This window comes from Chrysemys picta, chromosome 1 (assembly GCF_011386835.1).
Source record: "Chrysemys picta bellii isolate R12L10 chromosome 1, ASM1138683v2, whole genome shotgun sequence".
Lineage (NCBI taxonomy): Eukaryota > Metazoa > Chordata > Testudines > Emydidae > Chrysemys > Chrysemys picta.
Genome location: NC_088791.1, coordinates 238677798 through 238703061, shown reverse-complemented (window position 1 = coordinate 238703061; position 25264 = coordinate 238677798). Strand labels below are relative to the sequence as shown.

At 44.2% G+C, this 25264-nt stretch overlaps 1 long non-coding RNA gene across 1 annotated transcript; it reads left to right on the top strand.

The window, feature by feature from the left end:
- The first annotated feature begins 16 nt into the window (after positions 1–16).
- Positions 17–24863, top strand: LOC112060123 (uncharacterized). Its single transcript, XR_002889416.3, has 3 exons — positions 17–192; positions 2689–2813; positions 22099–24863. It is a non-coding gene; the product is annotated as an uncharacterized LOC112060123 (long non-coding RNA).
- The last annotated feature ends 401 nt before the right edge of the window (positions 24864–25264 follow it).

Genomic DNA, 25264 nt, shown 5'->3' with positions numbered 1-25264 from the left:
GCGCGTGTTAGGCACAGAGCTAGATATGGAAACAGTCCAGCATAGTCTAGAGCAAATCCCAAAGGCTAGAGGAAGAAGAAGAAAAGCCGAGGAATACACAGTTAAAGGTGAAAGGCTCACGATATTCTGCAGCACTAAGGGACACCTCAGGATTAATCACGGTATTTGCACTTTGAACATGCAAAACACTGTGTAAGTGAGAAGCATTATTATTTGTTATAAGTCATACCTTTTCATCAGTCTAACTCAATATTCTTCAGCATAATGGAAGGATCAAAGAAATTAACCCCTTGAGTGCCACCGGCAGCGCTGATTCAGGGACCACAAAGGTTGGCTGGGTTGCTCAGACTGTGAAAATATTTCTTGTATGTGTAGTTATGCTACTTTTACTAAGTGACAAAAGGGCATCTAGGAAACATGATCTATTAACACCCTTACCTGTACATTTCTAGGTTTTTATTGTTCCCTGTGAAAAAAGGAATTATTCAAAATCACCATTGTTACACCACCAACATGGTTCCAGTTGACTATCAGTAAAGGGTAAAGAGTGGTATTGCAATGGATTTGCTAAAAACAAAAAAGCATTCAATCTGCATTAATCTACCCTGAGACCTTCATGCTATGTATAGGTGATGCCTTCCAACCACTGACCCACCTCCAAACCATCCTGCATCCCAATGACTTTAACAGAAGTAGAAGGCAAACAATAGCTTCCAGAATCAGGCCCTACAAGCCTGGAAGGGTGCTTTTAGCAAATCCATTACTGACACATCCATAATTCTGGCTTAGGCCCCATTCCTGCAAAAGACATACTGATGGGCATACATTTGTTCACATGAGTTGTCTCATTGACTTCATTTGAACTGCTTACATAGGTCACACACATGCACAAATCTTTGCAGGATTGAGCTCCTAATGAAGTTCTTTGCCATATCAAAACAGCAAAGTTAACATCACTATATACAATAATAAAAAATGCTACCTAGCTGCAAGAATGTTGAGTTACACTTGCTGTCAGCACCTGTCTTTTTGCCTTTAAAACTTTTATATTGCGTAAACATAGATTCAAGTATTTGATTTAAGTTTATGGTAAATTAAAGATTTCCTACATGGAAATATAAAAAAAAAAAAAAAAAAAAAAAAAAGAACCTGTTGAGGAGTAAGAGTTTAAAAATTATCTTCAAAGTTTAGTATTTCTGTTTTACCTAAAGCATAACTAGAGAAACAGCAAATTTAGGCCTGGATCATACTACATCTGCATGGACAGAACCCCAGGTCCTTGCAAAGACCCATTGACTTCAGTGGGACTTCAGTGAAGGGATCGGGCTGCATGAATGCAATTACAGGATCCGGGCCTGACATTATGCAAAATTTACAAGTATATTTTTACCCAGACATATTGATAAGAGATTTCTTAATTTACACCATTGTGAGTGCTTCATCCTTTTATGCCCTAATGCTTACACAGATGTACAGGTTCTACAGAGCTGGCACAGATTCTAGTGCTTGAAGTTGAGTGTTTGTCTGCAGCCAAAGTCTTCGTCAGGATAGGACCTAAGTCCTTAGGGAAAGGGCCCAAGTGTTCTTTTCTATGTAGAAAGCACCTAACCCATTCTTGGTGCTATTGGAAAATAAAATAAAATAAAGTTACTAAGGAGTTTGCACATTAAGCCTAAACATACCATTTCACCGTGTTAGTCCAGTTAGACTTTGTCATTGTAGCACCTGCATGGATTCTTGAAGATTACATTTTATCCCGGAGGGGGACGGGGGAGAGAATTGCGTGTTTGACCACTCTGTTCAGTGCTAGGATATTAGTCAAACAAGGCAAAAGTGCAAATAAGACTCTGTACCTGGCATTTTACAAAAGTCAGTGTTTTGTCTGAGTGTTTGTAAACCCCCACAAGTCCCGGAAGACCTCCCAGAAAAAGCCCAGCATGAATCATCCCTCTCACTCATGTCCACTAGCCAGCCCTTCTTCTCACACAAAGGGGTAGTTGAAAGGAGAGGGAGGAGTGTTGCTTGCCTTCCAAACCCCGCACCTGTGCACACCTCTCTGACCCCCACCAAAACTATGTGCTGGACACAGCAGGTTTTTCATATAGAAAATTTAATCCTGCAGGTGAAAATTAAAGGCCAAACCCTACACTCTTAAAATAAAAAGCATTCAGAAGAGGACTGGCAACTCAGGAAACTCCTCAAGGTTCCTTGGAATGCTTCCCTCAGATATATGGGAATTCCTGGATAAGACAAGAGGCACAGCCTCTGGGCACCACACCTGGTGGTTTTCAGGGAAAGAAAAGCTTCAGCTCACTGGATCTCATCTCTTGGGCAGCGATCACTAACCTTGATCTTCTAATGACTGATGGAGTCCAAATGTCACAGATTGGAGAGTTTCCGTAGGTGCAGAGGGGAGAGAAGAGAATGTTGCAGATTCAGTGTCCTTTCTGTGTCCTCCAGACCTAGGTCTACCAGCTTCTGCTCCCCTCTGACCATATTAACAGGGGGGAATATATAGCTCCATGCCTAAATGTCACTGTCAAATTGTTTAGGCCCAGTATGTATGGTTTATGAATGAGAGTTTGTTGTTGTTGGTTTTTTTAAAGACTGATATGAATAGAAATGTTTTAATTAATTACTCTTTACATTTAATTAAAACCATTTTTTAAGTCAAAATTTCTCCTGCAGTGATGGAAACCCAAACACAATAGCATTGTGCTGGGGAATGAGAAGGAGAGAGTGAAACTGACTATACACAGAATATGAAATTGACCAGGCTGGTTCCACTGTCCAAGCAGATTGAAATACAAAAGGTAAGAAAAATCAGAAAAGCATGAAGAGTGCTTTTGATTTTGAAATTCTAATAACTGAGGATGTTATTAGTAAAACAGGTAAGCACCTTTAAAAAAAAAAAAAAAAAAAAAAACCAGGGCCAGAACCTCAGGTACCTTGCAGGCACTTTGCACTTTGTTGGTGATAAAATTTGGCCTTAAACATGGTTTGAACAGCCCAGAAAGGATCATCCCGGTGCATGGATGATTCTGCAGTGAAAGCCAGGCAGTGTACCTGTAGCCATGTCAGTCCCAGGATATTACAGAGACAAGGTGGGTGAGGTCATCTCTTTTACTGTGGCTTTCACCAACATAAGTTGGTCCAACAAAAGATATTACCTCATCCACTTTGTCTCTCTAATGCTAGAGTACGACATATATCCTCCTGCTATTGCCATAGCAGAGAAGGGTGATGTAATTGCAGAAAAGGAGGCATAGGTAGGAAACATCATCGCTACACCATGTTGAGCCTAGGCTGCATTTTTGGACCCCTGTGTTTGTTAAAGGTCAGTATAAGTTAGAGAAGTCTAAGAGCTTTTCAAACACACTGAAATGGGAAAGGTATGAAAACAGTATAAATGGTGACTTGGGTGTGTTTCAGCCATACCCAAAGATTTGCCCCAGGATTTTTATAATTACCATGCTCTTTTGACACTATGGTATCACTATGTTAGAATATAAAGTAAACGCCAATAATAAAATTTACAGATAGACTAACCTGCTCTTTTAAATAATAAAGAAACAAATTTCTCACTCTCTCCCAACCTAAACTGCATTGGGCCTGATCGCATTCCTAATGAATTAAATGCTATTTACTTCATTCAGAGCAGGATTGGGCCCTCTCAATGGATCAGATCCTCTGGTCTGGCCAAGTTGCTCTCAACATAAGACCCAGAGGGAGGAAAAGGTGACCTTAAGCTACCTATGCTGCCTCTGAATTCTTGAACCGATCTTTGTCCCAGACCCCATGAGCAAATTACAGCAGCCAGAGGGCTAATGTAAGCTGACTGCCCATAGCCAGATGCTGAAGACTTAGGTTGCTAAAAAGTTCACACAAGTATCCCACCTTTCCCCCCAACCCTTTTGAGATGCTGCCTGCCCCTTCTCTCTGTCCTCCTGGCTGACCAAAATGCCAGACTCCTGCCTACAAGTAGCAAATGTAGAGTTGCCAATGGTGAGGAATGGTAACTCAGTAACCTCACGCCTTCTTGTCAGCTGTCTGAAATGGACCACTCTCATTACCACTTCAAAAGTTATCTTTCCTCCCTTGGTATCCTGCTGTTAAGTGAATTGTCTCGTTAGACTGACCTCACACTTGGTAAGGCAACTCCCAACCTTTCATGTATTTATACCTGCTCCTGTATTTTCCACTTCATGCATCTGATGAAGTGGGTTCTAGCCCATGAAAGCTTATGCCCAAATAAATTTGTTAGTCTCTAAGGTGCCACAAGGACTCCTCGTTGTTTTAGTCTGTGAAAGAAGCTTATTGGAACATCTTTGGGGGTGATATATTAGTTGTAATTAGTTTCTTAATGTATTAGGCTTAGACTTGCGTGTTTTTGCTTTATTTTGCTTGGTGACTTAATTTGTTCTGTCTGTTATTACTTTAAACAACTTAAATCCTACTTTTTATACTTAATAAAATCACTTTTGTTTATTAATAAACCCAGAGTAAGTGATTAATACCTGGGGGCGCAAACAGCTGTGCATCTCTCTCTATCAGTGTTATAGAGGGTGGACAATTTATGAGTTTACCCTGTATAAGCTTTATACAGAGTAAAACGGATTTATTTGGGGTTCAGGCTCCCAGAAAGGCTGAACACTGGGCGCTGGGAAAGTCCCTGTTAACTGAGAAGCCCCTGGGCTGAGTGAATCTCCGTTTCAGTGAACTGCAGATAGGTGTGGCCCAACCTCTGGGTCTGTGCTGGAGCTGACTGGAGTGTCTAACTCAGCAAGGCAGGAGTGGAGGGGCTCCTCTTTTGGCAGGAGGGTTGTTCTCAGTGGTATTCCTGCTCATCAAGTGACAGTCTCAAGGGAAGTCTCTGTGACCGAATCCATCACAACTGTAAATGGCCTCCAGGAGGTGTCCCACAATGCCCATCCTGACCACTCTGGTCAGTAGTTCAAAGTCCACTGCCCTGCACCCAAGTACACTCCCCCTTTAAAGGCCCAGGAATTTTTGAAATTCCACTTTCTGTTTGCTTGATGTGGACAGTTCACATCGCATCTTCCCAGCTGACCATGGCGGCGCCACACAGCAAACGCTGTCCCGTTTGGAGCACACCAGAGTTGTTGGATCTGCTGGCACAGTGGGGAGAGGAGGCTGGGCAGTCCCAGCTCCACTCCAGCTGTAGGAACTTCGATACCTATGGTCAGATTTCTCATAGCTTGTTGGATAAGGGCTATGAATGGAACAGGCAGCCGTGCCATGCAAAGATAAAGGAGCTGAGGCAGGTGTACCAGAAGGGAGGTGTGATGGGACAGCCCTGCCCCGCACTAGCCCCAGCGGCATCAGATCAGTAGCTCTGACAGAGGAAGTCCCGCCCCGTTCGTACTGAGCATGCGCCAAATGCTTTGGGAGTATAAAAGGAGGGAATTCAGTTCAGTCTGGGCTGGTGGCCACAGAGGAAAGACCTAACTGGGAAGTGCATGCGGAGGACCAGCCAACACTCTGGAAGCTGCTGGAAACGGAGGCTTCTACAGGCCGGCATGAACCCCTACTGCAGGAGGAACCAGGGGAGGCAACGGACCCGGAGACCCGCGGAGAACCTTGGGATTTGTGGGAGACCCCAACTCCCAAGCCGGTAGGAAGCGACCTGGGGGGAGTGATGGACTGGTACCTTGCCCCAATGAACCTCAGCGTGTTTTGGTAGGACCCCCCTGCTGAGCCAGTAGTAAGGTCCTACTGCCTTGCAATGAGGGCTACTTCTATGAATTTTGGCCACTAGGCTGTGCTGCCCTGTAACGAGGGGTGTAAACGCTCACAGGAGGCAAACCATCACTCTGATGGTGTGCTGAAGACCTGCTGCTTCTATAAGGACCTAGACACCATCCTTCGTAGCAACCCTACCTCCACCACCAAGAGCCCCATGGATACTTTGGCAGGGCTGGACCCCGAGGACAAAGTCGTGGACGAGGAGGTTGAATTGGAGGACGATGTGGAGCACACAGCAGGGTCATCCGGTGGAACAGCAAGTCAGGACCTCTTCTCCTCACCGGAGGGGTCTAGCCAGTCCCAGTAGTCCTTCTCCGGCGCTCATGATGCAGGAGAGGAGAGCCCTGATAAGTGATCTTTTTGAGTTGCTGCTGCTCAGTTATATGAGGTAGAGCTGTCCCTTTGCTCTGTACAGTCTAGAAGTGAGTAAAGGGATAGAAATATACAATACTAGCTGTGTTTGAGTGTGTTCCACATTCCCCTGTGCAGCTTAGCAGTGTGGCAAAACAGTGTGTTAATGCACACCAAGATTTCACGGAAATCCTCTAGGGAGATCTCTAAGAAACTTTCTGGAGGTACTTGCCAATCCTCTACTGAAGGTTCCTTGGCAGAGCTGCTTTGTTCCTTCCCCCATTATAGGAAACTTTCCCACGCCATTTGGCAATCACTTGTGCAGGGACCAAAGCGGCACACAGACGAGCAGCATAGGACCAGGTCTGAAGCCACATGCATGCAGTAGATGCATCCTTGCATCCTTGCTTACTCTCATGAGTGAAAAGAAGAACAGGAGTACTTGTGGCACCTTAGAGACTAACAAATTTATTAGAGCATAAGCTTTCGTGGACTACAGTTGAAGTGGGCTGTAGTCCACGAAAGCTTATGCTCTAATAAATTGGTTAGTCTCTAAGGTGCCACAAGTACTCCTGTTCTTCTTTTTACGGATACAGACTAACACGGCTGCTACTCTGAAACCTCTCATGAGTGAGATACCCGCTTCAATGAATCCCCCTTTGGAAAATGATGGCAGAATTTATAATATTGTCCCTAGTCGCTTGCACCAATCCCTTTAAAAAAAACATCTACACTCTTTGCCCCATCTTAAATGCCCAACCCCCACCTGGGTCAAACTGACCATGTTTAGAGTGGTCACCGAGGTGTGTGCTTGCCAAGGGACAGTGAGAAAGTGGTTGCTATGTTAAAAGGTACATTTTACTGTAATGATTCAATGTTGTGCATGAACTAACAATCATGCTTCTGTGTATGGTTTCTTGTGCTTCTGTTGATGTGGCCTTCAGGGCCCCTACACATAGGTGGAGTGCCTCTGCCAGATAAGGAAGAGACCAAAGTGTAGCAAGGAGGTCATTTTCTGAGAGGTGCTGCAATTCCCAGAGGCTAAAAAAAGAAACCCTGAAGGAAAAATTTAAAATAGAAAGGCAGGACAGAAAGGTAAATGAGTAGTGCATTGTAAAGGGCCAGGAGAGGATGATTAAAGTGATGGAGGAGCAAACAAAGACATTGAAGTCCCTAATCACGCTCCAGGCAGAACACATGCATGCTTACCCCCACCCCACTCCCTGCAGCTGATACAGAACTGCTTTCCATGCCCTCCCCAAACTCCTCCCACACATTCCCTGCAACTTCCCAGAACCATCTCGGTACCCTGTTCACTGCCCCCCTTCAGACAGCTTGCAAAATGATAGCTGGACTTACACACAGCTATGAGAGCCTACAGTGCCCTGGACTCTTATCTCCCTTCCCACCAAGCCTCTTGTGTGTGTTGTTAATTGGTATTTAATAAAAACAAATGCTCTGAAAGATAACCAATCTTTATTTGTCTCCTATACATGGCGGTTGCTGCTGGTAGTAATACATAGTGGCAGTTTGATTATTTGCTGATTACAAATCCTGGTCAGGTATCATCACAATTTTCATGCAAGGTGGCAAGTTAACAAAGCATGGCAGAGTGCTATATAGAAGACACACGTTACTGGTGCTCTTTATCAAAATGTTGCCTCAAAGCCTCCCTGATTTGAATAGCCCGCCATTGTGCCCCTCTAATAGCCCTGGTATCTGGCTGTTCAAATCAAGCGCCAGGCTGCACTCTACCCCAGGAGAAACTTTTCATCCTTAGCCTGACAAATATTATGGAGTGGACACCAGGATGCTATGACCACAGGAATATTTCCCTCATTTAGGTCTAACCTGCCATAAAGGCATCACCAGCGCACTTTTAATCTGCTAAAGTCACATTCCACGGTCATTCTGCACCTGCTCAGCCTGTTGTAAAGCAGCTCCTTGCTGCTGTGTAAGGCTTCATGAGCCATGGGAGTAAGGGGTACACTGGGTCTCCCAGGATCACTCTGAGCATTTCAGCATCCCCCACTGGAATCTTCTGGTCTGGTAAGAAAGTCCCTGCTTGCAGCTTTCTGTACAGGCCAGTTTTCCGAAGATGCATGCATCATGCACCTTCCTGGACCACCCTGTGTTGATGTCAGTGAAATGCCCATGGTGATTCATAAGGGCCTGCATAACATAGAGAAGTACCCCTTTCTATTGATACACTCCGTTGCAAGATGGTCTGGGGCCAACATTGGAATATGTGTGCCATCTATTGACCCGCCACAGTTAAGGAATCCCATTGCCACAAAGCCATCCACTATTCACACTCATTGCCAAGAGTCAGTCTTTCATAGCAGGATGAGATTAATGGTCTTGCACATTTGCGTTAACGCAGCCCGAACAGTTGACTTCCCGACTCCAAACTGATTCGCAACCAGCCAGTAGCAATCTGGATTCACCAGTTTCCACACAGCAATCGCCACACTCTTTTCCACTGAGAAGGCTGCTCTTATTTTGGTGTCCTTACGCTGCAGTCCTGAGGTAAGCTCCACACACAATTTCCGCATCCAAAAGTTCTGCAGCCACTTCTCGTCATCCCAGACCTGCATAATGATGCAATCCCACCACTCAGTGCTTGTTTCCCAAACCCAAAAGTGGCGGTCCATCATATGCAGCTGCTCCGTGAGTGCCAAAAGTAATCTGGTGGTGTTTCTTTTCACCACACACCGTAAGTCAGGCAACTCTGATTCCTGTTCAGATTGGGAGCTTATGATATACTGCATGACCATCCGTGATGTGTTCATAACAGTGACCACAACAGTAGAGAGCAGTCTCATCAGACAGAGATGGCAGGTGCACAGTAAACACAGGCGTTGAAAAATGCCGCAAAATGCAGTTGGAAGCCCATGGAATGCTGGGATGGAAAGAACTGCATCAAGGGACATTGAGCCCACACCTATGATGTGCTGCGATCCATTCCGCCTTCTCACAACACCTAGCTGCAGAAGGCGGCAAGCAACACAGTGGGATAACTATCCACAGTGCACTGCTCTCACTGTCAATGCTAGAGCAAGCACCAAGTGTGGACGTGCTCTGCCTACAGAAGGAGCATAGCGTGAACATGCACAAGCGATGTAATTATACTGGTTTTTGATTGTCCGCTTAATTTATGTTGACAAAACTCTGTAATGTAGACAAGGCCAAGACCTCTGCATTCATTGTGAAGGCACAGTACTGTTCCATATGAAATTCACTTTCCGTTTTACGCCTAATATCAGTACACACACCACTTTCTCAAAACAAATCCTTGCCACTTGAGGACCCTTCCCCCCCCCCCCTCACAAGCCCTGGAGAAGGGGGCATAATAGGGTTGGGGCTGGGGACAGGAGGGTATGTTGGGGTGGGGCTACAGCATACAGCACTGTGGAAATTCTGAGCAGTGCTGCAACCCGTAGACTAGCTGGGAAGACTGCCCTAACTTAAACAGGCCCCGCACGCCTCTCTGGATCACAGCTGAGGTTGTTCCAACCCAGGATCAAGAGGACACAAAAGTGACTTAAAGCTACCTTAGCACTCACTCTTATCCCCTCCCTGGGCTGTGAATTCTTTATTTTGAGCCCTGTCTACACTATAACTTTTAACCAGTTGGTGACATAGGTGGTTATAACCATGTTATTGTGCCTACACATAATATGGTAAATGTGCAATTAATAAATGTGGCAGTTACCCCACAGCTACCCTTGCTAGTAGCCTAAGCTGGCAGATGGTTGTCTTCCTATAACCTGGGTGCAATGCTGTTATACTGTAGTGCACTTGCAGTGCACCATGTCCGTGAATGGCTTGGCCAGTCTTCCTTCCTGCCAGACTCCCCAGAGTGTGCTGTCCACATGCTGCTGGTCTCGTGCTGCATGCACATCCTCTATCTCATGCAAAGGCCCTATGGGATACCCACCCAGAGTGTCCAGATCATGTTTAGGCACCATGGTAGATGTGGAGGCACAGACTGGCTGGGACACAGTTGTGCCACTGAAAAAAGCTGCTCCAGACACATAACTCAACCATGATGGTTGTCATTGGTTCACATATGGATTGTGAACTGGTTACAAGAATATAGTTGTAAATACAGTACAACCAGAGGGCCGAAGGGCAGGTCTTAGAGCCCAAGTTGAGCCTGCAAGATTGGCAGTTTAAAAAATTACAGCTCAGTTGAGTTTATTTGATACAGAAGTCATTGAGAGACAATAAGGACCCAATCCAATTCCAAACAACACCAATGGTATTGTTTCCATTGACTTCAATGGGAGTGATACAGTGAGCTAAACATGCAACCCCACAATGTCATTTTTACAGTCACAAGTCAGAGTAAAGTGGCACTTTAAATCCTCAGTTCTACAAAGATTTATACATGTGCTTAACTTTATGCACTGTCAGTAGTCTTAGTGAATTCAGAAGTCTTTGCAGACTAAGTGAGAAATTATAAAGAGTGAAATTAAAACTACAGTAAATGTTAGAGACAAATTAACGCTAGTACATTGAGCTAAAAGAAATGTAAACAGTTAAGAGCGAGCTTTAATTTTTAGAACACTTCCATGGTACTGTTTCCATCCTTGGGTTTCAAGTAACATTTGTTTATTCCAGGGGGAGCTGAGGGAGAGGGTTGTTTCTGGAGCAGGGTACTGTATTTTAGAAGTAACTGTAAAAATGAGGAGGTAGTTATCAGTACAACCCATTAAAAAAAAAAAGCTGTAATTAACAATCCTTTTGAACAAAAAAGCTATTGCTGCTGAAGGAAATCAAGGGTGAAAGCAATGCTAGGTAAGGATTTTAAAAATTAATACTCAGCCTTACTGTTTTAAATTCTCTTTAAATTTGTATAGTCTTTGGGTGCACTAAGTGTCAGCAAGAATGTCTGCAGCCATCAGTGTGCAATGTATAAGGTAACAGCAATACACCCGGCAATAGTAATATATCCTTAAATGAAACAGCATTAATCACCCTTGGACAGATGTTTGACACAATGTAATGCCCCAGATATTCCGGTTTTGTTGGGGATTTTTTGTCATCAAAATACTGCAGAAGAGTCCAGGACATTTTCATTTTGTGATGCAAGGCAGATTATTTTAGCTGTAACTGAGCTGGGACTTGCCCTTCCTTCACCTTTTTTTTTTTATGGGCCTTGTTATTATTTACCAAATGGTCTTTTGGTATGGTTTATCTATCCTGGGCAATTTGCTTTGTCAAAACCAAATATTAGGGACAGCTTGCCATTCCACTTTGGTAAGATTTTTCAGTATAACCTTCAGTAATTAACTTTGGAACCAATGCATTATTTTACTTTCTAAAACATGGGGTATCCTGCTCATCGTTTAAACATTTGAACAAAGAAATTGGATCTACAGACAATCACTGCTGGTACAAGACACAGATAGTCAGAATTTCAAGAGCTGATTTTATCTTTTTGGTATTGTTAGTTGCTTGACTCTTAAATAGTGATCTAGGATTCACTGTACAATCCTTATTCCTCTTGGTGAGTATTTCTGCCCATGGATAGTCCAACTGAAGTCAATGGGCCACATGCTTATCTGGTGTAAACTGGCATAGCTCCTTTTACTTCAGCTGAGAATCTGGAGCAATGGGTTTGCTCGACAAGTGCTCACCACCAACAGTAAGGATTTCACATCAGGCCTGTAATAATTTTTAATATTCCTGTAACACGAATATGTAGCTTACTCTGCACTGAGTTTGATTAACTTGAAGATTAAACAAACAGAAAAATGCCAAAGGGACAGAAGAGTAGAAGGACAGTGCAGATGACTTTCAAACTGCATTTGAAAAATTCCCCACTTATTGGATCCACTGCTATGTTGTTTCTCCTCTCCTGAGCCCAAACAGACATCTTTGTTTGGACTATGTGGAAAAAAAAAATTGATAAGATTGATAAGATGCAGCTGCATTCATGGGGGAGAAAGCTCAATACTAATTAAGGCCCATTCAGAAAAGTACTGAAGTTAATGGGGCTTAAACATTTGTTTACAAGCTTTTCTGAGTAGGAATGCTTTCCTGAATCAGGTCCTAAATTTGTAGCTAGGGTGCTATGCAGTTTTTTCCACAAAACTCTGCCAAATGCAGTGAAGTCCTGCCCTTCAACCATCCTGTTATTCTAGTCCTCGTTTTCTCCAGGAAAACAACTTTGATTTGTGCTAAAGTATGGTTTGGTAATATATATCCACTAAGAATGAAGGTGATGCCACCAAACTAATTTTCCTTTGTGACTTGAACCAAGATTTGTGGCCAGATTCTCTGCTGGCATGATACCACTGAAGTCAATAAACGCTGACGTTTAATCGGACCTACATCTGCTGAGGTGAAAAACTTGTGAAAAAGTAAAATGAAATAAAATAAGTGCTGCCTTGGTTTTCTTCCATCTCTCTTAAAAAGTAGCATGAAAACATGTTTTTATTCTATTGCTAATTTAATGGAGGCCTTGCTAGCTGAAATCATGGCCCCTTTAATAAAGACCAGTTACCTTTTTAGACAAGAGTTCCAACACTTTGTAACTGTTAGTCACTTTCTGTTCTCTCACCGCCAATATAACCTAGGAAGGAAATGCCCTTTCCCCAGTATAATTTTTTTCAGAGGATGAAATTTTAAACTGGCAAGATAACCAAGATGGTATTTACATAATAATAAACCTTTTTCTGCATCAAACTGTCATTTTAACACGTTCAAGAGGATAAGGTTGCAGCTTGATAGATACAGTCTGCATAATTGTAATATTATTTAGATAGTATATAGCTCTTTTCATCTGAGGATCTCAAAGGGATTTAGGCTTTGTCTACACTGGCACTTTGTCGGCAAAACTTTGGTTGTTCAGGGGTGTTGCCCCTCTTCCACTCCCCCCCCCCCCCCAATGACAAAAGTTTTGCCGACGAAAAGCACTGGTGTGAACAGCGCTTTGTCGGCAGGAGCTGCTTGTGGGTATTGGAAGTTTTTTGTCAGCAGGAGAGCTCTCTCCTGCTGACAAACAGCAGCTAGACTGAGTGCCTTTTAGCAACACAGCTGTAGTGGTACAGCTATGTCGCTAAAAGCCTTAGAGAAAAAGATCAGTATCTTTATCCCAGTTTTATAGACAGTGGAAACTAATATGCAGATAGGCCGGAGGCAACATCATTAAGAATGGTCACTGATTTTGGGTGCCTAACTTGGGACCCATAGGGCCTGATTTTTTTCAGAGGAGCTTAGCACCTGCAGGTCAATTGACTTCAATTACGTTTTTTTCAGTGCTCACCACTGTGAAAAACCAGGCCAATAGTACCTCACTTTGAACACCCAAAACCAGTGGCTACCATTGAAAATTTGGGGTTAAGTGATTCTGTAGCACCCCAGTCTTCTGAAACCCACTCTAGTGCCCTACCAAATGGATCATGTGCTGTGTTTTAGCTAAAGCACAGAATTATCTAGGCAAATATAAAGTAAAAATGGATCTTTTTATACTTTTGTGAAACATGTCAAATATTCCCGTGCGCATGGTGATTTTTATGGTCAGAGGGGAGAAGAGAGTGTGGTGGCTAGAGCAGGAAGCCATGTCTACTGGCTTTTGTTCCCAGCTCCACCATTGAGTTGCTGTGTGATGTTGAGCAAATCACTTAACTTTGCCCCACTTCATTGAACACATTAGTTCTTACCTGCTTCAGAGGGGTGTTGTGGTAATGAATGAATGTTTAGAGAGTGCACTGAGATCTTTGGGAGAAAGGTGCTATGACAGTTATAATATTAATTTCTAGACACAAGGTTAAAAAGACAAAGGTTTGAAACTGGTGAAAGGAAAAAGATGATGTGTAGGGACAGAGGTTTAATCCTGCTGCACACAACTTATTTGGAAATGTTATTTAAGTGACCCTGGGTCATTCACAATCCATTTGAAAATGAGCCAAAGAAGAATGTTGGTTTTTTTCTGATTTGCCCAATTTGTTGAGGTGAGTCAGCCACTAACGGACATAACAAAAAGTGTCCATTAAAAAAATACCAACATTCAGTAGAACAGCAACTCCATTCATAAGCTTACTTGTTGTCATGGAATATGATAAGGTAGGCCTGTCACCTCGCTCATGTTATTCTTGTTTGGAATCCTGCAAAAAGCTCTGTCCAGTTGGGGTTCAGCAGAGCCACAGATAAAGGCTCTGAAGCCTTCTACCTGTGGGAGGGAGGGGGAAGAAAACACTTTATCTGTAATAGAGAACATGGATGAAAATGGCTTAGTGAACAAAGCAGCACTACCCTGTCACATCTGGGAACCCTGGTTAAAAAAAATCCAATTAGTTCTAACTGTAGTTACTACAGTGGTCCTAAATCAGCCCCTTGAGGACAATTGCATCAGATAAGCACATCACGCAATTACTCCAAACATTCTCTCTGAGGTCTGCCACAGATGACAGTCTTCTTCCAAGAGAGATAGGTGCCCATTAGCAGAGAGTCAGAACTCAACTAAGTGCCTCTCTTGTTCCCAGAGAAGGGGTGCTGGCAAGGAATGGAGTCGCATGCTAATGGTGATGTACTGAACTTTCCCTTCTGTGCAAAAGAGACCACTGTTTCCACTGCTCTACAATCTAACATCTAAAAACTCCTGGCAGATATTCTTTCACTGTAAAGACACTTGGGTAGGGCCCTCAGCATTAAGCCCTGCAAGTGCTGTAGTTCACGAAGTGCAAATCACACCATATCAGGCTAGCAGGATTCTCCTGCTGCTTCACCTTATGAGATGTTGGAACCCAGTAGGGATCTGCAGGTTAATTAAGACCAATTTACTAGGGCTGGAGTGGTTCGTTAGACTCCATCCTGGAATTAAGGAAGGCAGAAGTAGCCCTCTGGGGAGAGGAAGGCAGTGTCTGTGGAAAAGGAATCTTAGGTACCGTGAAATCTAGGGAGTAGGCTGAGGGTTTATGCAACTTTGTTGAACTATGCCGTTCATTAACAAAACCAACCTCAGAAGGGGGGGTTCTTTTTTACTCTGTACAACAAGCGTGTGATTTGTTGAAGGTCAGTGGTGACTCTGGTAACTGACATACAAAACCAATTTAAAAAACGCTACACCATCCTGCTGGACATCTATGTAAGTGACTTCATGGTGCTGTGCATTTAGGACTTGATCCACAAAGGGGACTTAGACTCAGTGTTGCAACACTTAATATTGAGGCACTCTGCTGCCTGGTGTAGGGTTACCATATTTTAACAATCAAAAAAGAGGATGGGAGGAACCCAGCCCTAGCCCCACCCCCACCCTGCCTAGCCCCGCCCCTGCCCCTTCCACTCCCTCCCACTTCCCGCCCCCCTCAGAACCCCCAACCCTCCCCCCGCTCCTTGTCCCCTGACTGCCCCATCCTGGGACCCCTGTCCCTAACTGCCCCCCAGGACTCCACCCCCTACCTAAGCCTCCCTGCTCCTTGTCCCCTGACTGCCCCCTCCTGAGACCCTCCCCCTATCCGAACTGGCCCCCTAGGACCCTACGTGTCCCCTGACTGCCCCAACCTTTATCCACACCCCCACCCCCAGACAGACCCCCGGGACTCCCACTCCCCACCCCCGACAGCCCCCCCCCCCCCAGAACTCCCGACCCATCTAAACCCCTCTGCTCCATGTCCCCTGAATGCTCCGATCCCTCTCCCCACCCCTGTCCCCTGACTGCCCCCTCCTGGGACCCCTGCTCCTAACTGCCCTCCAGAATCCCACCCCCTACCTATGCCTCCCTATTCCTTGTCCTCTAACTGCCTGAGACCCTACCCCCTACCTGTACCCTGACTGCCCAAAACCTTATCCACACCCCCACCCCCAGACAGACCCCCCCCGTGAACTCCCGACCCATCCAACCCTGCTCCCTGTCTCTTGACTGCCCCCTCCAGAACCTCCTTGCCCCTTCTCCGACCTCCTGACCCCCTTACTGTGCCGCTCAGAACAGCATGTCGGGCTCCACCACAGAGCGCACAGCCTGGTCCCCGCCCTCGCAGAGTGCTGCTGAGCGGTGCACTGGGCAGCGGGGAGCAGGGGGTGGAGCTCCAGACTGCCGGAGGCCCGATGGAAACGTCCGGCGATCTGCGAATGCAGGGAGGGGGAGGGAGAGAGCGAGAGGAGGGGAGTGATCTCAAGTTGCAGGGGAGAAGAGGGGGAAGCGGAGGAGGGGCTCTGGCTGCCGGAGCCCCGTGTGAGTGGCACGATCCGGCCGGCTGCCCTGTCAGCCGCGCATGTCTGCATGGGGGGAAATCCGGACATTTACAAATTCCCCCCGGACGCTATTTTTAACTCAGAAAAGCCGGACATGTCCGGGGGAATCCGGACGAATGGTAACCCTAGCCTGGTGAAACCCACAGCTCCAAGTTAGCACACAGGCTCCCTACAGGATGCACAGGGAGAGTTAGACACCTAAGAATTAGATCCACAGAAGCCAGCATGCTGAGCAGGGAGACGCCTAAGGAAGCCAATAGAAACAACCCAAGTGAGGCATGTGGCCTAAGCTCCACCCCTCTCCTGGAGTTGGGTGCCTACGCCAGGTCAGCCCTTTCTCATACAATATAGCAGTGGGGGTACCCTCCCTTCTACTGTACAGCCTGGTGGTGAAAGTACTCACCACCAAGGAGGTTGCAGACCTGGGTTCAACACCTCACTACACCTGATTCAGAGTTGGGAGTTGAACACTAGTCTCCTAGTTCCTAAGAGAGTGCCCTAACCACTGGTCTGTAGGGGGAGCACTAACAACACTCCTTCCTCTTTCTCCATTTTGTACAGAGCCTGATCTGGCTGGCAGGCTCTGAGCACACCTACCAGACAGGCCCCACAGGTCAGATAGGTGATGAAAGCCCAGCCTGAGGATCCCCTAGGGCTTAGGTGTGAGTTAGGTGCTGAGCTGCTTGGTAGGGCCAGGACTTAGGTGTCTGTGTGCACACCAACTGGCAGAAAATAGAGGCCTAGAGAGCTTTACCCTAAACTTAGATGCCTTGGGAATTTAGGCACCTACGGGGTTAGGCGGTGGTTTTAAGGATATGAATTTTGGATTTAGGCACCTAAAGTGGCAGTTAGGCACCTAAATCCCTTTGTGGACCTAGCCTTCAGTTGTTGTCTAGGTTTGTCATTTTAGGCTCTGAATGGGATTGGGTAAGTCACAACACTTTTAGAAAAATATGCTATTAGATGTAGAAGTTTGATTTAGACCTGCCACCCTTTATGAAATCTCAAGTCACACACAAATCAGAATTGCTTGTAAGCTCCTATAACAATGAAAACCCCAGCACTGTTGTCCTTGCTAGAATTAAAAACCACTTATTTTTTCTTTTAGCATTCCTGATAGAAGTGATTGGCAGCAAAAGGAGTGTTGTCCAATTTCTCCAGAGACAACATATAGGTACTTACAATATTTCATATCAAATGCATAGTGGACAAGCAGCTGATTACCGTTTTCGATTATTTCCTGGGGACCCACAGAGCTCTCATCTCAGTTTGCTGTCTGTAGTGGATTCAGTACAGTCACCTACTGGGCATTTGGTATAGTTGTAACACAAGGTTAAGAAAATCACAATGAGGCTAGAGATTCGCTATTTTGGGAAATAATCTCATGGCAGCTTCAGAGCTCTGATTATGTGCATCCACCTCCATCCATGATGTTTTCTTGTGCTGAAAGCTCCTTTGTTAACTACAAATTAGACTGTGATTCTTAAAGAATCCTACAGGACAGAGATTATGGGCCAGATGCGGGCGTTCAGCTAATAGGATGTAGCATAGGGTCAAGCAAATTTAGCATAATACTCACTGTGCACTATTCCTCTCCTGGAGCCACTGAGCCTAGTCCATGCTGGTTGCTTCCGTAAGCCAAAATCAATCATGTATCAGAAATGACTCAGAGGAATAGAAATCCCATATTCTCCATTCATGGAACAAGGTGACAGGACAGTGTACAAGGGAACAGGAAAGTGACTTATTCTCCAGGTTCAGGTAAAGAGGCAGCTCTCTCTGGTACCATTGCCCTCCGGGTACTGCTGTAGACAAAAACCCAGTGTACAAGTCAAGAAAAGCCAGCCACTGATATATTTCCTACAGGGATAAACATCAGAGACTGGAAAAATAGTCATCCTATATTAATAGGCTTTTGAGCTATGCACATGAAATGAACATCCTGGTCATGTCTGGGAATGGTTTCAGCTGGGCCTGGAATCAGCTATTTTTTTGCTTGCTTTCTCAAAAGAGAATCATCAGTATTGCCAACCCCAAGTATTCACAAATCATGATCCAAGCCCCCCCCAAATCATAAGGTGAAAAATATTGCAGTTCTTATTTGTTTTGTGGGTTCTGAGCCTGTGCGGAGTCACGTTATCAAGGTTTTCTCTACCACAACCACAAAGGCTAGAAACTTTTTTATAAAATGAGATGGAGATTCTAACAAAGCCCTAGTTGCCAGAGTCATTGACTTAGTAAATGTCACCAAATGTCACAGGACAACTAAAATCATGAGAGTTAGCAATGTTAATATATGTAGCTATCTTTTGGATTAATTTCAGCCTTTGGAGAGACCTCAGTTCCCTTTCCGTTTCTCTCCAACCCATAATCAGAAAGATCAGAGCTGCAGAATATGAATCTAGTTTGGAGTCTATGAAAATACAAACTAATGGTGAGACTGCTGTACTTGGGCACATCAATCATTTCTATGGCAACAGACTATGATACAACAATAACATATAGAACCAAGCAGGAGAAGCTGGATTGTGTGAGGGAGCCCATTTATACAGTACAAGTATTTTGCTTTTACTACCACAAGCAGCCAATGAAAAGGAATAAAGACAATTATAGGCAAAAATACATGGATTTTCGTTTAAATGATCACAGGTTTTAGTTTACCCTAATAGAAAAATCTTTTAATACAACAGCGAACAAACACCTTGCTATGTTCTTCTCTGGGTATTTGTAGATTCTTATTTCTACTACACAAAAGACTGTATATCTATCTATCTATACATACATACATAATCAAAGTTTATTCCTCGCAGATAGCACAGATGGTGGTAAGCACATGGGAGTACAATATCAGTGTCGCTGGGTCTAGTGCGTGTCGGGACTGCCCCATCATACCATGATATCAATCATTAATACCAAATTGTGGTAGTAGCAGTTTCAAAACTAAATATTATGATGTAATTAATATTATAAACCTATAACTGAGCCCTTAACAGTTCCAATCCTGTACCTTCTACCCATACAGCAATCCTAATGCCTTCGAAGGCAGGCAAGATCATGCCCAGAAAGGATTGATTTATTTTGGATATTTTGTTTTGGGGGGTTTTTGGGCATGGTGGGGAGGAGGAACTTTTCCAGAAACAATTTAAAAATAAAGGATGCTATTGGAAAGGGAAGTCTATGCTACAACCTTCCTTAAATGCTACTTTTCTGTGGTGTTCCAAAGAAATTGAGCCGTCTGTACCTACCCTTCTATCAGGAGACCATACTGAAATACTGTTACAAGTATTTTATACATTTTGCCTTTTGTTTGGTTTTGTTGTTTGTTTTGTGTTTTCACTTTTAAAGTAAATTTAGCATTGATAAGCAGTGGATGACAGCCATGTAGACTGAAGTCCTCTCTTCACAGAGCAGCGTGGGCAGCGGTAATGCAAGCAGACAGGAAGTGGTAATTGCTCTGTAAAGATTCTGCAAACCTGACCCAGAGGAAGAATAATTCGTTCTTATGCCCATTTAAACTGTCTGTCTACTTAGGTGCCAAATAGTACTGACCGTGATTTTTATGATTTGGACACCTCCGAGAAACTGGATGAAACCAACTCACATAGAAGTCACCATACAGTTGTCAGATATACACATGTTTAACTTTTATTGGAAACAAATGTACAGCTAGCAGTGGCAGCAGGTTTGTATAATCTTTGGTGGAGCCCAGAACAGGTCCAAGTCTTCCCCTCCTCCCCACCTGCCTTGTAAGCTGATACATATATTTTTAAATAATGTAAAAATGGACTGGAAACAGCGTCGAACAGTTTCCCTATATTGCACAATATCACGATTGTAAGAAACAAATATTTAACTAAGAATATCAACTTTATTAATACTCTTTTGAATACGGAAACAACCAAGCACTCTTGGATCAATAACCCTCAAAAGCAAATACTTCATAAAATTAAAACAAAATTTTGTTTTTTTGCGATATGCTTCAGGAGGCAGCAAACAGTATTTTCAATGGAATTTAAAAGAATAACAGGGGGAACATTTTTCTGTTGTGTCTTAAGGGTTTGTTTTTATAAAACTAATTTTTAGATAAAGTAAAGTTGTCACCTTACTAAGGGCTTGTCCACACTGGGTTTCACACTGAGATAAACTGTGCCAGCACAAGTTAACTGGGCATGGATTGTCTGTGCTAGGGGCTTGCACAAATGAAGCTATGTTGGTGTAAAATAACCCAATGCAGACAAGGCCTACAAGTCAGACAGTCTAGCACCCACAGCCATAGGTGCCAACTTCTCCTGGTGCCGGTGGGTGTTCGACTCCATCCCTGCCCCCATTCCAACCCTTCCACAAAGTCCCTCACCCCAAACTCTGCCCCTCCATGCCCTATTGGACTCCTTCCCCAAATCGCCGGCCCAGCCCCGCCTCTTCCCCGCTTCCTCCCCTGAGCACGCTGTATTCCCGCTCTTCCCCCCCCCTCCCTCCCACAACTTGTTACACCGTGAAACAGCTGTTTCGCACCAGCAAGCACTGGGAGGAGAAGCGGGGACTGGGTGCTCACAGGAAAAGAGGCAGAGGTGAGGTGAGTTAGGGGGGCAGGGAGCTTGGCTGCTGGTGGGTGCAGAGCACCCACCAATTTTTCCCCGTAGGTGCTCCAGCCCCAGAGCACCCATGGAATCAGTGCCTATGCCCACAGCAATGCACCCCTAAGAACCACTTATAAAGAACAAAAGAAAGAAATGCCAACTCCTAAGCAAAGAATGGGGCCAGGGATGAGGGGTTCACGGTGCAGGAGGGGGCTCAGGGCTGGGACAGACGGTTGGGGTGCAGGGGGTGAGGGCTCTGGCTGGGGGTGCAGGCTCTGGGTGGGGCTGTGGATGAGGGGTTTGCGGTGTGGGAGGGGCTCAGAGCTAGGGCAGAAGGTGGGGTGTGGGGTGAGGGAGGTGAGGTGGGGTGGGGGAGAGGGCTGCGGGGTGGGGCTGGGAATTAGGGGCTCATGGTACAGGAGGGAGCTCATGGCTGGGGCAGAGATTTGGGGTCGGGGGCGGTAAGGCCTCTGGCTGGGGGTGCGGGCTCTGGGGTGGGGCTGGGCCGGGGATGAGGAGTTCAAACTTTGGGGTGCAGCAGGCAGGCTGACCCGGGGCTGGGGCCAGAGAGGAGGACCTCCCTCCAGTCCTCTCCCCACTGGCAGCACTGAGCTCCGGGGGAGGGCCCCCTTCCCCTCCCCTCCCCTCCAGCACGACACTCACCTAAGCCCCAGGTTGCTAATCAGGAGGTCTCAGAGTCGCCTGCCGGGGTGGGGCTGCCATGCCGCTGCACCTCCTCCCCTCCTCCCTCTGCAGGCACAGCAGTCGGAGACACTTGGGGGAGGCGCATGGAGGCAGCAGGTGGGGTTGGGGGACATTCTGGGGGGCGCATGCAGAGGTGACAAGTGGGGCCAGAAGGGAGACCCAGCCCTGAATATTGGTGGAACTGGGCCCCCGGGGCCCTGAATTTGCTGGAGCACGGGCACCACGGGCTCATACAACTCACCATCCCTGACAGCTAGATATGAATATTCTTAATTTTGATACAAAATGGTCTACTGCAAGAGGACCTACATAGTCACACACTGAAGTATGAAGTTTTGCTTTACATTTATATACACAAATACTATTAGACTAGATCTTCAGGGATGGTATTATATCATGTACATTTCTACCACTGTAAAACACTATGTATGTTTACAGTGCTATATAATCATCCAGTGCCAGGCAATGCAATGTAATAGCTGTATATGTTTTCCAGGAAGTCTCTCTCATTTCAGTCTCCATACTTCTGGCCAGGAGGACTCAGGTAATGAAAATGAACATGCGTTAGTCCATACTGCTTTGGATTGTTATCGAGCAGAACCCGTCATCAGTATGGACGCATGTCCCCTATATGACTCTTTAGTGCATCTGGCATGTAAATATCTTGTGACGCCGGCTATAACAGTGCCATGAGAACGCCTATTCTCACTTTCAGGTGACATTGTAAACAAGGTGCGGGCAGCATTATCTCCTGCAAATGTAAACAAATTTGTTTGTTTGAGCAATTTGCTGAACAAGAAGTAGGACTGAATGGACTTGTAGGTTCTAAAGTTTTACATTGTTTTATTCTTGAGTGCAGTTTTTTTGTACATAATTCTACATTTGTAAATTCAACTTTCATGATAAAGAGTACTACAGTACTTGTATTAAGTGAATTGAAAAATACTATTTCTTGTTTTTTTAAGTGCAAATACTTGTAATAAAAATAAATATAAAGTGAGCACTGTACACTTTGTGTTTATGTTGTAATTGAAATCAATATATTTGAAAATGTAGAAAATATCCAAAAATATTTAAATAAATGGCATTCTATTATTGTTTAACAGTGTGATTAATCACGATTAATTTTTTTAATCACACGATTAATCACGATTATTTTATTAATCACTTGACAGCCCTATTAGTTACTTACCCAAAGTTATTCATTGTGCCTATCTCTGGCTCCAGTTTAGTTACAAGGTTATATATATAAATGAAATAAAACCAGTTCCACTATAATATTAACAGACAGGCCCGTAAATCACATGAGCCTCTTACAATATCTTCCAGTCTCAGCTGGCCCCTCCAATTAACGTCCCAGTCCCCAGGAACAAGTTGGGAGAACAGATGAATCTTGCAATGTGGTTCTGGTGAAGCCAGGAAGGAAACAAATTGTAGAGCCAAGGATCCTCTATTGAGAGCACCTTTCCACCAGCCCCTTCCAGTTATACCAAGGGTTGGCTGAGCTTGAGAGCCTCAGATGATCTCAGCTGTTGTGATAATGCGAAAGGGAGAAAGATGATCTTTCAGATATTACTAACATGGGAGCTGATATGTAAATGTGATAATGTGTTGCTTGGATGCTAATAACTATGCTAATCCCCATATTAAAAATCTGAGCATGCCCACTGTGAACTAGCTCTTTGCTGCCTTGCACCTTGCATACCTGTACAAAGTGGGGGTAAAACTCATTCACATAAGTGGTAATATTTTACACCCACTTTGTACACATATAAACAACTACACAAGGTTGCAAGGCAGGGGAGAGTCAGGCCCCTTGTTCAGAATGGGCATGTTCAGAAGTTTAACACAGGGATTAGCACAACTACTCCCTTCCAAGCATTACAACATCACTTTTACATAGCTACTCCCATATTGGTAACAAGGTCATAGGAAATGGTGAATCATGTTTCCGGGAACCTGAGCAGACTGTCTGAACAAGGTGCTTATGCAATTAATAGAAGTACTGTATCTGCCACCTATTCGGTAAAGAAACTTTTCTAACTTATTTAGAGAGCAAAACTAACTTTAACTGGCCCACTCTTGCTTGGTACTGGTATTTTCAAGCCAGGCATTGTGGTTTTTTATTTTCTAGAAAACTTGTTTTAGACAGAAAGCTAACTTTAGTAGAAACAATGGTGTTTTGTCAATTAAGAAACAAAAAAATTATAACTAATCAATGCCAGTCTTTGCAGAGTTTTCCTAACAAAAAAACTGTCCATATATGAGATGCTGGGAAAAGGCCCTTGGATAGGCAAATTACCCCCAAAAGAATGGGGTTTGATCTAGAAAAGAAGACTAGCAACCTCATACTGTAGCACAATAAAATAAAATTTCTTGAAGATACTGTTTCAATGGTATCTAATACCAGTCAGTTTAAAAAATAGAGAGATTGAATGGGCATAAATGTTGGAGAAATCATGGTGAAAGAGGAGACTTTATGCATACATGGTGGACATGTCCAGACATGTCTTGGGATGCAATCTGTAACCAAATATCACAAATCATTAGATATTTATTACCAGATGAGCCTTTAGGAATCCTCCGGGGCCTTCCTAGTAGAAATGGTCACACAAAAGGCAATGAAGAATTAATCTCGCTTCTGCTAGGAGCTGCTTGGCTATTGGTAGCCTCCCACTGGAAAAAAGAAAAATAGCCCAACCACAGAGGAATAGTTCAAAAAATATGGGCAGTTGTGGTTATGGAAAAATTATCACATTAATTACATATCCAGAAAAATAGACAGAGGACAGATAAATACTTAGAGCCCTGCAAATCTGCGGATATCCGCTTTATAGCCATGGACCATGTTTGTAGATTGCGGCTCAGATGCGAATACAACCGCAGGGTTGAATAGATGCTTAGATATCTGGTTACCTTTATTAACTAGTCAGACAAAGTACATTCACCTGCAAAAAACCCAGTGTACCTGTCCATTTTTTTTTTTAACATTTGATAGATATGGCTGGCTGTTAAATATGTGTATATAGATATTTCACTCAATTTAATACAATCACTAGACATGACAAAGGGGTTGTAATGATGCTCTCTCTGTAACATAACACTGTTAAATAGAAAGATCTGATGACTATATTCTTCTTTAAACAAAAGCTAATTGTTGTAATGATTGTTTTGGTTCTGATAGTTACATGGCAAGGATTTGTAAACTTATTAAAACTTCCTAAATAAATACATAGAAAAAAAGTAGCAGTAGGAGTTGTTCTGTGCCTTTTCTCCAGCCAAAGTGACTCCGGTGTGGTTTGCTGAACATTACATGAAGTGTCTCTAAAAGTTTCATCACTAGGACTTTAACTATTCCCACTAGTGGCTTGCAGCTGAAAACAAACTCTATTATGTATGCATAATACAACTGAAGATACAAGTCTGCTTTGAGACATAGCAAAAACAACTTAGTGATTAATGTGAATGTTGTGTTCCTGGTGACGAGCTAAGAATTTTCTCCACTCCAAATTAGTTACAGGCCAAATCCTGTCCTCTAGCAAGGCTCCCACTAGAGGCAAAGAGCATTTTGGCAGACCAGGAATTGGGTAAAGACTGCAGGATCTCGACATATGAAGACTACAGCTTTACTAAAACACATCCATAGAGTTACAGTGTATTCT